General features: G+C 36.9%; 1 long non-coding RNA gene across 1 annotated transcript; it reads right to left on the minus strand.

Annotated features, from left to right (window-relative positions):
- Positions 1–876: 876 nt before the first annotated feature.
- On the minus strand, positions 877–12,163 carry LOC107215959. Its single transcript, XR_001525318.1, has 5 exons — positions 12,063–12,163; positions 11,851–11,924; positions 3,524–3,628; positions 1,857–2,019; positions 877–1,241 (listed from the first exon to the last, which is right to left on the minus strand). It is a non-coding gene; the product is annotated as an uncharacterized LOC107215959 (long non-coding RNA).
- Between the last annotated feature and the right edge of the window lie 2,596 nt (positions 12,164–14,759).

The following is a 14,759-nucleotide window of genomic DNA, read 5'->3' on the forward strand; positions in this document are numbered from 1 at the left end:
TTGCCATTTTACCCAAGTAAACCAAAGTTTCTTTTCTAGTCTATTCTCAGAAGTGCTATTCCTGAGTCATAGAATCTCAGAATGGGCTGGGTTAAAAAGGACCTCAAACTCCCCACAGTGGCAGGACCACCTCTCACCAGGTAGTTCAGATCCCCATCCCATCTGGCCTTGAACACTCCAGCGACAGGGCAGCCACAACTTCTCTGAGCAACCTGTTCTGTGCCTCACCACCTTCACAAGAAATTTATTTTCTTTCTCTGGTGGGTCTCACCAGAGCAGAGCAGAGGGGCACAATCCCCTCCCTCCCCTGCTGCCCACACTGCTTTGGATGCAGCCCAGGACAGTTTTGGCTCTCTGGGCTGTGAATGCTCATGGCTGGGTCATGTCCAGCCTCTCATCCACCACCACCACCAAGTCCTTTTTGGGGTGCTCTCAAAACCTTCATTCCCAGCCTGGACTGACACTGGGGGCTGTTCCAAACCCAGGTGCAGCACCTTGTGCTTCACCTTGAGTACTTGGCTCATGAGGTTCCCATGGGTTCACTCCCTGAGCTTGTCCAGGTCCCTCTGGATGGCATCTTGTCCTCAGGAGTGACAACAGCACCACTCAGCTGATGCCATCTGCAAATGTAATATGGTAGACTTTGAAAAGATCTGCTTAGCAAGTGTTCTAATGCAAAATCCACACTCTGAAGCTGAACCAAGCTGAATAAATATTGGAGTTTAAGAGTAGGATGTCCCCACTTGGAGAACACCAGCTCATGCCATTTACTCAGCAACCGTTTCTTCAGAGGAACTGAGCCCCTCTGCTGTGCCACCTTTCTATAGTGATATTGACCTGTCCATTACTATACATATATATTGCATATTCCAGTGACCATGAGCTGCTTTTCAGGAGCGGACCCAAACACATCCTTGAGACCAAAATGGGTTAGCTGCCTTGTTCAGCCACAGCCACTAGCAGTGTGATCTTCCAGATCATGCATTGGTTAATGGTTAGTAGAAAACAGTGAAGATGACTCACTTCTTGGTAAGAAAACATTCAGGCATGTTTAAACTGAGAGTATTTAATGTTGCATGTGAATAGAAGAAGGGATAATCATCCTTCTTATTCCTCAGCTTATCAAGACTGATCTGTCTCGCAGTGAAGAACTGCAGGCTCCAGTTTTTCTTGAAAGTTTTCTGTATTTGCTGTAGGAGCAGATTCCCCCAGGAGGAATCCAAAAGGCTCCAAACCTGGCTCTGTGGAAATTAAAGAAAACAAAGCAAGATATTATTTGTTATGGTAAATGGTGCTTCTGGGAATTATTGAAAAAGCCTGCTTAATTTTTTCCAGAGGCAAAATGGGAAGTCCCTTCGGTTTTTTTTGGAAATACCTGCATAGTTTTACAACATTATCTGGAATTTATCTCTAACTTATTAAAATAATGAATATATTGAGGACACCAATGGCTATTAATGAGGTATATATCTATTTCATGTAAGAAATGAAAGAGTAGGAGAGATACAAGCTTTATAATGTACACAAAAATATACAGCTGCCCTGTATATCCTGCAACAACTGGAAGGACATGAATTACAGAATTATTATTCAAAGTTTTCATGGAGGGACTGGTTAGAATAAAGCAAGTTTTAGGATAAGGAGACCCCCTATTTACAGTAAATAACTTATACTTTAATGATTGCCTGACCAGCATCAGAGCATTGTAGGTAAGGCACTGAACATATTTAGTTTGGCTCTGAGCATGAAGCCTGAGCACACCTGTGCAGTGGATGAGAACAAAGCCTGAGTTCTGACTAAAGTCAGAGCCATTCACTCACAATTTCATATCTGTACCTTACAGTAAATATCTGTACCTCATTTGGAATCTGAGTGCAGAAGGAAACGACCTTCTCTGCCCCGATAATATGAATGTCTGAGAAAGTAGCCTGCTGCAAAAGGTGTATGTTAATGGACAGCCAGTAGTGAGACTTCCAGGAGGTCAGACAATCCCATTTCATCATCTCCAGCTTTTAAACTCTGTGAAAGAGACATAAACTCTTAATATGGAAGGAACGAGCCTTTTAAGTTTCTCAGCTTGTGAATCTTTGGTCTGAAGTCAATTTCCAGACTCCATTACATTCAGTAGATGCTGGATTGGGACCTTAAAATTTAATTTTTAATGGTTAAACTAGCTGCTTCAAAGTGCTCACTTACTTTCTTATCTGTTAAAAGTTACAAAGTTCCTTGTAAAGCGAGAGAAATGTGCTCCTTTTATGATTAGGCAGATTCATAAAGATCCTTATAAAAAGATAATATTTTTTTAATGGAAAAAGCAGAAAAGTCCACTCAGCAATGTATATATTTTAGATAAAGCCATTTAAACTCATTTTTAGACTAAACACTTTGTGCTGCCCTCCAGCTAACTGCTCTAGAGATGAAAGGCACCATATAATCTAGTCTCATTTGTCTTTGAAAGTACAAGAGTCCACCCTCTTTGTTAATAGACTTAAACCAAAACAAAAAATATAGCTCAAAACAGAGAGCTCTACAAATAACACATATTTTTCAATGTGGTGCATCCCTTCTACTTAGCTTTTTTTTTTTTTTTCAAAAGAAAATGCCCTCTTCTTGTAGTGCAGACAGCTATTGTGAAATGAGTCCAAAGCTCCAGAGAAACCTTTTTCAAAAGTCCTTGAAAAAGCCTTTGTGATTGCCCTTGACTATTGATCTACATCCCTCTACCGACTTAAGACTAATACATGTTAGCAGGACTTGAAAGAGGTTTTTTGAAATGCAGGTGCAAAATATTTAACATAACCTTGAGTTTTACTGCAAAAGACTCCCAGTTTTGGGGCAAACCATGTTATCATGTATAAGTGATCCTAAAGCCCCCCTTTTCCCTCAGACCCTTAGTCATAAAAAATTCAGGGGTAAAGAGCACTTTCAAAACTCCCTGTGGCAGAATAAACTAGAGCTGAACCTTCATGTGATTATTCCAGAGTGAGTCATTTAAGCATGGGACTGCTTCATAAACTTCAGGGACTTCATTTGCATGTGAATATTGATTCCTCTCACACAAACAGTTCATCCTTTTATGTTGCTTTCACATGAATTTGCCCTCCGGAGAACTGATTTTTTTTCTGTGCTTCAGCTGGGTGCTTCTGCTGCCCCAGTCAAAAACACTTCTCCTCAGTGAATCAAATGGAGCAATGAGAATGTGTAGATAACCCCAGTTCCTCCTCTCAAGCATAAACAATTCACATTTCCTTCCAAGGAAAGACTGAACATTTGACCTCTCTTTTAAATCAGCAGATAAGCAAAAGCAGTTGTACTTGTGTGGGGGTAGAGATATCCGTCAAACAATCTAAATTACTGAAAGTAGTTAGGTGCAGTATTTCCTAAGTAAATCAGATCTCAAAGTACTCTTTCATCATTCAAACAGAGGTTATATTCTGGTTCTTGTAATTCAATCTGGGGCTATGCTTGCCAGCTGCAAATAAAACTTACCGTGTATGAGCTTGACCCCGTAGCCTCTACTTACATGAGGAAGTGGTATGAATTTCCTACAGAAAACCCCAGAGGAGACAACACGATTTCAGCCCATTTGCACAGTGGGGCTGCATGGGTCGTAGAACAGTCTCATATCCTGAAAAGTCAGTGAGCAAAAAAGTAACTTGAAATCATCTCAACAGACCTTTCACCAAAGCTGGCACTACAGTATTTGGTGAGCTACAGACTGGTCATCACAGAAATACAGCACTTCCACGGATCTCCACAACTTTAATGATACACTATGTTTCTGTCTTAATATCACAGGAGAACATGGAAATGCCTTCCCTACTCTATCATACACTTATTTTACTGCAATATTCCCTGTGTTAGAAGATAGTTGTGTGAGATGCCATGATGATACAGTAACTAGGAGACATCGTATTACCAGGACCAAGTCACATACAAAGAAAAATATGTGGGAAAATTCAGTCAATTGCCAAACAGTTCTCTTAGCAGAAGGCTGGGATACGGGCATGTCATAAAAAACCCCCTGAGCTATATCAATTAAGTTATATGTGGGATGTGTGGAAAAATAATGATCTCTATCTTTGGTTACACATTTATTGTTAAGGTTTCACCTGCACCTTTTTCATGAAACCCAAAGTTCATAATGTTTAGAATAGTGTAGTAACACTGTTGATAATGGTATCTATAAAATAAAAAAAGAATGGCCAGGAAAAAGGCTTGTTCTCAGCTTATAAATCAGCTGAGAGTGAACAATATTTTGGCACAATAACAGACATTCTCAGATTCAGATTTCTTGTGGAAAATATTACTAATGTCCAATGGAAAGTTTTCATACTGTTCATAGTGTGTTTTGGAGATCAGATGAAGAGATGTACAACTGTAAAAAGTATGATGAAGAACAGCTATTAATAGTTGCCATTTGACAGGAAAAGACCTTTTTTCCCCTGCTTCTGACCTTTAACAATCACCTAAACAACCAGTGTTTGACTTCATTTTTGCTGAAGAAATTGTAGGTTAGATTGTGAGCTAGAAAAAAAATACCACTGTGCTCTGCACAGGATATGCTCATCATAAAAATGCCAATTAATCCCATCATATGATGAGGGTACAATAAACTACCCTGAATTCTCTATCACTGGTTATGAGGTTACTTATCTTTCCACGTCAATTCTTTTGGGCATTTCTCCTGATTGGAATATATGGTTATGTGTGCAGTACTTCTTCTTCAGTGGCACATGGAAGGTATATGAGTGAGGTTGGATTGTACAGACACCAGGTGCGGTTCAAGCAGCAATGTTATCTGAATAAATGTTAATATAATGGTGTTTACCATGAGTATATTCAACAGTCCTTCCTACCTGTCAAACCTGAAGTAATCACTGCATTCATTTTTGGGCATATTTAATGTTTACACTATCATAGATTGACATTTGTCTGACAACTCCTGTATCTCTTCCAAATGGCTTTCTTTATTTGCTAGTGACATTTCAACTATTGATTTGAAATTCTATCACAATATTAAATGACTAATTGCCTCAAAATTCCAGTAAACCTTAAGCTTAACTGAAAGGTATAGTCATGGTTTATTTTAAGAATGTTATTTTAAAAGAATGTTATTTTCTTGCTGGTTTTCCTAATTAAGCAGGCAGAAATGGGACCAGTAAAACCTGTTTTTCTACTGCAACATCCTACTAATGACAGCTCTTCATTAAAATAAAGAAAAAGGATAAACCTCTATATAGTCCAAATTATCTGGGATAGAATTTTAATTGTGCTTCCTACTGCCTGGGGAATTAAGAAATTTCAGACTAAACCATCAAGAGGCTGTGCACAGCTTCACAGTTTGAAAACCACCATCCTGAGTGGTGCATAAATTCATTTGTATCAGCCAAACATTTCCCGCTTTCTGTAAAGACTGATTTGGAGTCTTAAATCCATGAGCTATTATGGACATCAGTAAAGGAGAGATTATTCCTCCTAACGTGCACAGCTTGGAAGTAAAATATGGATGATATTTTGGACTGAAGAGGATGTAATAAGAGACATCAGGTAAAACCATATCCCCACGGCGTTAATTCTAGATAATAGAGGGTCATATGAGTAGTTCTTAAACTTAGCATTTTTTGATATCTTGGCTTGTGATTTTTAGCATTTTAAATGTCAGCATACAGGTCGCAGGGGCTCACTTGAAACCAGGTAATTTGGTGTCAACATTGATTGGTGAAAGTCTGATGTGAGAGACAATGATTTATCTTCATGCTATTCTCAGTGCTTTGGTACACATCTGAAAGGAAAGAGAAGGTCATCCTGAAGAAGTTGGGTAGTAACAAGGCAGATGTCAACTTTTCTAAATCAAATACCTTCAAGTAGTGAGACACGATTTTAGGAAAATGTGCTGCTTCTTTCATTGTCAAACAGCTGGGAACTCTTGTAGCTTTCATAGAGTTTGGCATTACAGATGGATGTCTGAAAGGTTATTTTTGTTACTGTATCTGTGTAAGCAGAAGAATTTCCTTCATAAATCAAGAAATGGTTTTTGAGTTACAAGTACTGGTAAGAAGAACCTCAACTTTCTTCTTGACAATTTATTTATACAGCAAGTGATTTTCATGACACACAGGTTGAAGAAATCCAACAATTTCTATACTATTAATCATGACTTATCAATTACTTGGTTTCCTCCACATATTTTCTCTGGCTGATGAAGTACAGAGCAGGCTAAGGGGGTGAGAAGACGACAAACCAGAGTTGACAGAGCAGTACCAGCCCACTTTTCAACTTGGTTAGCACTCATCTGCCATGCCACTGTTGCTTCAGTGGGGAAGGTGACAAGAACTCTGGCTCTGGGGCTGAAAAGACATTTGTTTCTGCACCTGGGTGTGACTTAAACAAGAACCTCACTGATACACTAGGAGTGTACTAGGAGATACACCTTAACCAGTGTATTTGGATTTGAAATCAGAAATTTGATTTCACCAGTTTGGAAAAGACTGATTGATGAAGAATTGTCTTGTTTCTCCCTATTTCATTAATATCAATTTGTGGATTTTAAAGTGTATTTCAGTGAGAAGTAACATTGGCATGTTGGAGATGATATGCCAATTCCTGAAAAAACATATTAATGCTGCAGGGAATGTGACTGCAATTTTCTTACATTTTCAACAGTTTTACCAGATCAGATGCAAGATGATTCCTTCTCCTGTGCTGGTGTTTTCTGTCCCTTGGCCCATTCGGGGCTTGAAATTTTAAGTCTTCATTTCTGCAGTTTATGATTTTAATTCTATTAGGAAACAACTTTTTCCCCCCCAAACCTACATTCTGGGAGTGAATCCAGGCTATTGGCATGCTCACAGTAAATGCAGAATATGATAGCAAATAGGAAAAACCATATTAATTATCTTCCATGTTGATATTCAGGAACAGTTCTTCCTACAATTACTGCAGAGAATGACATTTACCTGAATTTAATACTCTATCTCTTTTTTCTTTTTTCCCCAAGTGCAATGCAGCTAGAATTGCCCAAAGAGAAAAGTAGAAGTAATTGAGAAAAATGCATACAGACACATATGCCCATGTTTTAATTGAATCTAAAAAGCAATCCTGCTCTGCAGTTCATTTTCTGATTGTTTTCACATCAGGGTGGCAAGCATAAATTTGTGCTGCATCTGCCCTGACACTTAAAACATAACAGCTTTCACACATCACATCTTTTAACCCATTAATGTTTAAGTAATTGCATTATAAATTCTCTGGTTTTACGTCTGCCTTCTAACACTCCTGACTTTCGATGTGTTCAAGCTTTTGCTGTTCTAAGGATGAGCACTCCAGGTAGGCAGATTATAGGAGCTCCCTGGCAGTGCTCTGTTCTCTATTCTTCTTATACAAGACAGTATTAAGAGTGAGATATGACATTATAAAGATGAGGAATTCAGACACCATATGTCCCTGCAGCAGTGAGGCACAACAGGATGCTCTGAGACCACGTCAGAGAGAGCACCCTGCTGTGCCTCAGCTCTGGAGGACATGGCTACGGTTTCACCCTTATCCGTGAGCGACCTGCTGTTCACACTCTTCTGTCACTGGTTTGCTCTTTGTGGCTGCAATTTCTCAATGGAATATTGACACTCTGTTTGAATGAATCTCCACAAGTTTTTTTTAAATGTCAGGGCACACTTCTATCTTTTCAAGAATGGAACCAAACAAACAATGGCTTGAAATAGAGTCCAAATGAGAATAATGAATTTATTGAAAATTTTAATTTGCCAAGAGAAAAATAAATGGCCACTGTAGAAAAGACGCACAAAGAGAGTGCTTTGCAGAAAAATCCCCTGAAAGACCTTTTTCAGTGATCAATCACTGAAGAATGAATGCCTTTACTCACTGGCAACTGGTAAGATTTATTTTATTATTGTTTCTCAAAAGATGGAGTTAGGGTGAAATTCCTGTGTTGCATTTCAATCGATGCAATCAATTTAATCTCTTTCTCCAATGATGTCTCACGAATGATCTTTCAACGGAAGGAAATACCCTTTCTTTAACTGTCACATGTATTGTTAAAATAATCCTTTATGAATGCTCACTAGGAGAAATGACATTTCAAGATTCTGAATTTTTTTACTTTTTAAATCCTTAATATTATTACATTAAAAAAAAATATTCAAGTCCTTCTATTTAAATGACCTCATGGCTTTCTGAGAGGATGACTTTAATGCTCAAACATGCATATGCTTTTCTTTGTGGTGAAGATAAACATGAGAAGAGCCTCATTAAACAAGAATAGTTTGATCTAGTTTAATCTAGTTCTACCTAGCCTGCTGAGTCACTATCCATTAGTGATATCTGATGTATTTCAGACATGTTAATTTCATCATATAAACTCTTTATTCTTGAAAAAACATAGTCACTGTAAATGGTTTTATAGCTGTGTTTTGGGTTTGGTTTTTTAGAAAAAAAATGCTTCTGAAAACACCTGATCACTAAGGTTCAATTAAATATAATTTAATATATCTGTTAGAGTTTAGCCTTTTCTACTTCAAATTCCATTCCCCTTTTTTAGACCAGGAAAATCCTTATTTGAAATAGCAAATCTCAGTCTAAAGAAACCATTTTAGAACAGACATTTAAAAACCTGGAGAGAAATTTCCACATGGAAATTCTGAGAGAACAACTACATTGAGTCACAGAATCAAACATTTAATGTCTGGAGTTTCATAAAAATGAATTATTGGGTCAAAACTGAATGGAGGGTGACTTGCTGATGCCTATACTGTCATGAGGCAACGATAATTCCTGTCTTACAGCTGCTGACAAAGCTTCCTCTGAAGTTGTTAAACCCTGGGTGTGCAGTGGGAGTTTTCCTGGATACAGACTTCGTGCTTCAACCCTCTGTCTGTCATGCACTTACGAGATCATCAGGTCTCAAGCAGGAGGGGAATTATACACATCTGTGTATAAGCATGAGTCTCTCAGTCAAAAACAGGCAGTGTTTGCCTGGAACAAAATCTCCTACCTGGTAAAGAAAGTGTCTGTGAAAATATTTTTAGATGAGGGGGTTTTTTTGTTTTTTTTTGTTTTTTTCCTGATACCCTGGAACCCTTATTGCTTTCACACAAAACACGTCAGGATAATTGGCATTATTATAAAAAAGGACACAATTTTTTCGAAGTTGAGGAAAAGATGAAATATTAATATTTTAAAGATATGCAAAAAACAGCAGGGTGGTTTGTGAATACTCACTTTCTATTTTTATAAATATTCTTTATCAAAAAACTCAGTAAAATTCCTATAACAACAATTTCATCCTAAAAGGCTAATATTCTTACAAGTAGTAAGCTGCAAATTAAGAACTTCTCTATAAAGCCTTTATTAAGATTCATTCTTCTAATCAGCTTGTGCAAAATGTGTTCAAAATCCTTGAATTTTTTTAATGGAAGATTGAGAAAGACATTTATTGTCTCCATTTCTATTCTTCAGAGTCTGATTTTGAGTTACAGACTTCCATGCAATGCAGTGTAACAAATTCCAATGCCTTCAGATACATTAATTCAGAACGTTATCCAGAGATATTTCCATGTACAAATTTAGCACCATAATGCTTCTCCCTAAGCTGGAGAAGATTTGAATGTAAAAATGTTGATTTCTGCAGGCAATACAAAGTTTGTGCTAATGAAGGTATGCAAAATCAGTCAGCTGAGCTTTGTGTTCCCTAAGCTCTTTCAGCTTCTCAGATGAACCTCTTTAAAGTTTCATCTCAAGAAAGAATGATTTCATAATCAATGGCAAATTCATAATTTCTAACCAAATATTACCTTAATGATTTATTCTAAAATTCATATGCTTAAATAATTATAGTAAATCTAACACAAATTACAAGGAATCTCCCAAAAGATAAAAAGACATAGACATTTGCAAACTGTAGTATAATTTTAATGTCTGATTTTTAGTTAGTATTCAGCTTTAATAAAAAACATATTTTTTTTTTGCAAATTTACTGTTGAAATACTTCAGTGTGGATCTCAGATGTAATCCTGAACCTGGTGTTAGTGACCTTGGATGTTCCAATGTTTGAGAAACCTGATCCTACAATTTCCATGCAAAAAATTGATTTGAAAGCAAATACTAAAGACTATGAGAAATACCACGACACCCTACCTTCTTCTGGAATGCTTTATTTACTGAGGGCTTTAGGCATGTATCACTAATTTCAGACCACTGTATAAGAGTCACAGCATGCTTTTATAAAAGCAGTGGGAGAATACATTTTCAGATCTTTTTATCTGAGTGTGTTTGTTGGTGGGAGATGATTTGTTTTAACCTCATTCTTAATTTCCATATTAATTGGATCAAATAGGGCATGAGTCACAACATCCCAAATTGGAACAAAAATCCAATAATTTAAAAATTACTGCACATGGATTTTCAGACCTGGGATTTACTTTGCTGGATGCTGCAGCAATAAAGGTCGGGTGAATATCAAGCCTGTTTTCTTCTCGAATAAGACTTGAAGTTCATGTCTAAATTTTATCTGAGCTCTTTCAATACTGACTCTTTTCCTTTTTGATGTAGCCCATATCCTAGTGTCTGAACCCATGATTTTCTTTTTAAGAAAAAAAAAGTGATGTTATGCTGGATCTTATTAATTTGATTAGTCAGAGCCAGTGAGGAAGAACCCAACACTTTTTACAAATGTGGTTAAACTCTGCTGTGTACAACATACATAGAGTGGAACTGACTCTCAGCATGCCAAACTCCTCTGGATGAGGTCACACGGCTCTCAAGTTTGTTATCAGACTTCAGCCTGTGAAATTTTCATTTACTCCCATGCAATTTATGTGTAAATGCCCATCTACATGTTAGGTGATTTTCTAGCATCAATTTGCTTCACCCAGAAAACAAGAGCTACACTTTTAAGTACAGCCAAGTCCTGTCACTACGAAAAAGCAGAAGAGAAATCTTCACGGCAATCACAATCCATTGCGTTCCAAAGGACTACTTGCTTCTGACAGATTGTTTTGTAGATTTGGTAGGATGTATATAGTTTGTTGTGTGCTTTACCAAATAAATCACCGTAATTTTTGCATGGCATACTTAGAAATTACTACAAAATATGAAATATATCAATCCGTCATTGGGTCATTCAGGAAATTAAAATGGGCAATAAGGTCCAATTTTCCTTGATCATTGTCGCTGGACTTTACTCAAAAGGAACATTTTTTATCACCTCATTAATTAAATACTTCAGGGAGGGGTAATTTTTACATTTTAATTTCGGAATATGCAGATGAGAGTAAAATATTTACCAGTGAATATGAAGCTCAAGATAGATAGAATAAAGTGCACTCATCTCTGGAAGATCTCCAGGACCAAAGCTGGCAACTTGGCTCATGAGAGCAAACAGGTAGGAAAGAGAAAAATTCCTTTGCATACTTCATGAAGTTAATTTTGGCCATTGTGATTAACTGAGTTTTTTGGGGAACAAAAGATACTCAGTTACTCCTTTTCAGGACTTCCTCCTGGTAGTTTCTACATTCCCATGCCATAATAAAGAGAAGACAGTAGAATCCTACACAGGTAAGAGCTCAAACTTCACAAGTGAAGTTTCATCATCCTAAAGTAGCAGTAACATAGACAAAAGGACTTTGTGGAGCTCAAGGTTCTATTAAGCTGTTATTCAATATAATATTAATGGCCTGCTCAGTATAAATGCATGAAGGCCAGTGATGATCAAATCACAGAAGTAAAAGACTAGTGAATTGCTGGAAGACTCATCTTCCATCTCTCATTCACCCAAGCCTCTTGTGGTGGAAGAGCTCACAAGCTCCTTGCTTTTTGGCTGGCATGTTGACTTACCAAGATGAAACTCCAGCTTGAAAGCTGACAGCATTTCATTCTAGGGAGTTGATTGTTTCATTTTAGTGTGAAACCTGAGGGGGAAAAAGATTGTTGTCTTCAATACAGGAAAAGTGCATGGCAATGGAACTCAGCTGTTTTGTCTTTGCATGTACTAGTGTGAAGAAATTGGTAAGAATTTCATTCAGCCCTCTTAAGACTTGAGAACTCACCAGGCTTAAAAATTCTCTGTTTAGCTGAGGCTTTCAAGGTTTTCACAGCTTCATTAATTTTAATCACCTTCTATTTATCTGGTCACACTCCTGGCAAAATCAAACCTGTTAGTCAAACAGAAGTAAATTTTATTCCTGGCTGTGGCCCATTCAGGTGTTAAATGACACCATTAAATATCAAAGATATGGTTTTTAAGCATGCAGTATTGCACTCATGAAATGTAAAGACTTAAAATGTAATCTTCTTCACCAAGTGCCTACCAACAGATGCATACTCTGCAAAAGGAATGACTGAGTTTTTTCATAGTGGTGAAGGAAGAAAAAGATGATAAAGATGTTGAGGTTAAGTAAATACCATGCAATCTTCTTTTGTTGGTATATATCCACTGTTTAGACAAAATAAAATTAAAAAAAAAAAACAACAAAAACCCTCAAACAAATTTATCCTGTTTTTGTGTTATGAAAGGATTGACAAAAATCTAAGAGGGGAAAGAATCTCAGATGGCATATGGTTACTTGGGTGTATGAGAGGTGGGTTCTGACCAGGTTACTCTGCAAAACTACAAAGCCTGCTAACATTGGAGTTACAGTCATTTATATCTGTAGATAGCATGATTTAAACCTCTCACAGAAGAAAAAAGGGTTTTTCCTGCTCAGGCACTTGTATGGGAAAATCATATTTTGTATTGAATTTTTAAACACTCACCCACTGTTCACAATAGGTTGAAATTATCTTGAGCAAAATCATGCAAACAATAAACATATCTGATACAGAAAAATATAGAAATCGTTTGTGCATAAATCAGTAACCAAAAAATAGGTAAAAGTTTTAAAAAATAACATTCAATCAGGTCTTGTTACAAGGTAGAAATGTTGGCTTATGAATCAAATTGCATTTCTCATAATTCTCTCTTCAGGTGTTTGTCAATGTATTCTTATACAAATTTATATTTAACTATTCATCATGTTGACAATAAGCCAAGTATTGACTTCTTCAGAGAAGGACAGTATGGTTTATTGCCTTTAAAGGTAAATACTAACTGGGTGAGGTCAGATTTCTCTTAGACAAATGTTAGTCTTGATACTAATTAAGAGGAGAAATTATCTTTATATTAACATGTACATTCTAATAACTTGGTTCACTTCACCCATTGAAAAGCAATTATCTTCATATTTTAATCAGTTACAACTGGAAACTTTTCTTGTGCAACATGTTTTAATAGTGTATTTGGAAAAATGGCCCATGGTAGCAAAAGAGACCTGCTTAATGAGGCATGACCCATAGGCAGGCAGAGTAGAGGTCTGTTTTAGAGTATAATGTACTTCAGTAATAACACTGAGGGCATATAAATAATCTTGGAATGAAATTATTAAGAAAAATTAGAATACATTTGCCTTTCAGTTAACCCAAATTTAGGAATAGTGCCTTGAATTTATTCCCAAGTTAAAAATATTCTTCCCTCCTCTATTTTTTAATATAACATACTTTATTATTAACTTTTAATTCCATATTCCATATTCCAAACCTATATAAGTATATATTTCTAAGATATATTTAAAAAAACAATGAAATAGATTTAGATATTAAAAATATTATCTCAAATATTTCTAGGAGTTTCAATATAAATTGAATGACAAAATTTGGTAATATTTCAAGAGTATATAATATTTTATTCAGGTTAAAAATCTAGCTGCTTATATTTAAGATTAAGGATATAGAAGGGGCAGATGAAAAAGGAGAAAAATAGGTAATCAGCTCAGGAAGACTAGAAGGCTGTTGTGAAATTGAGAGACAATTAAAAGGTACAAAATCCATTTAGAACTTAATCTGAGCATGTGTGTGAAAGACAATAAAAAGTATTCCTACAAATACTTCAAATATTCCTGCAAATATTCAGCAGCAACTCGAGGGAGGGCCAAAGAGAATCTTTGTCTTTTGTTGGATATGGCAGAAACATAGAGAAAAAATGATAAGAAAAAGTTTGAGGTTCTTAATTCCTTTTTTGCCCCAGTCTTTAAAAGTAAGACGAGTTGTCAGCAAGGTACCCCGCCCCTTTTGCTGACAGGCAGAGACAGGGAGAAGAATGAAGCCCCCATACTGGATGAGGGAATAGGCAGCAACCAGCTGTGCCACTTAAACCCACACGGGTCCATGTGGCTGGGTGGGATCTACCCAAGAGTACTGGGGAGGCAGTAGAAGAGCTTGAGAAAGAGCACTTTCAATCATTTACCACCAGTCCTGCACAATGGTGGAGGTCCAAAGTGGCTGGAATCTGGCAAATGTGGCAAGGAGGGCCAGAAGGAGGCTGCCAGCATGACTGCAGTGCTGGGGAAGGTCATGGAGCCCATCACCTGAGTGTGATCATGTGGCACATACAGAACAACCAAGGGATCAGGCAGGTCCTGCTTGACCAACCTGGTGTCCTTGTACAACAAGGTAATTGTTGGATGCGAGACAGGCTGTGAATATGTCCATCCAGCTATTAGTAAATCCCTTGATAGTATTCCACAGAATTCTGAAGAACACTGGTAGGCAATGGCTTGGATGGTGTCGTGGTTTTAAACCAGTAACTAAAGAATTTATTTATTTTTTTTTGTGAGATATGGATTAAAACAAGAGCAAAACAGGCTTAAAACTTAAAAGGAATAAAGACAGTTTATTAACAAACTACAAGAATAAGAACACTAGAGTAAATT

This window comes from Parus major, chromosome Z (assembly GCF_001522545.3).
Source record: "Parus major isolate Abel chromosome Z, Parus_major1.1, whole genome shotgun sequence".
In the NCBI taxonomy this organism is placed as follows: domain Eukaryota; kingdom Metazoa; phylum Chordata; class Aves; order Passeriformes; family Paridae; genus Parus; species Parus major.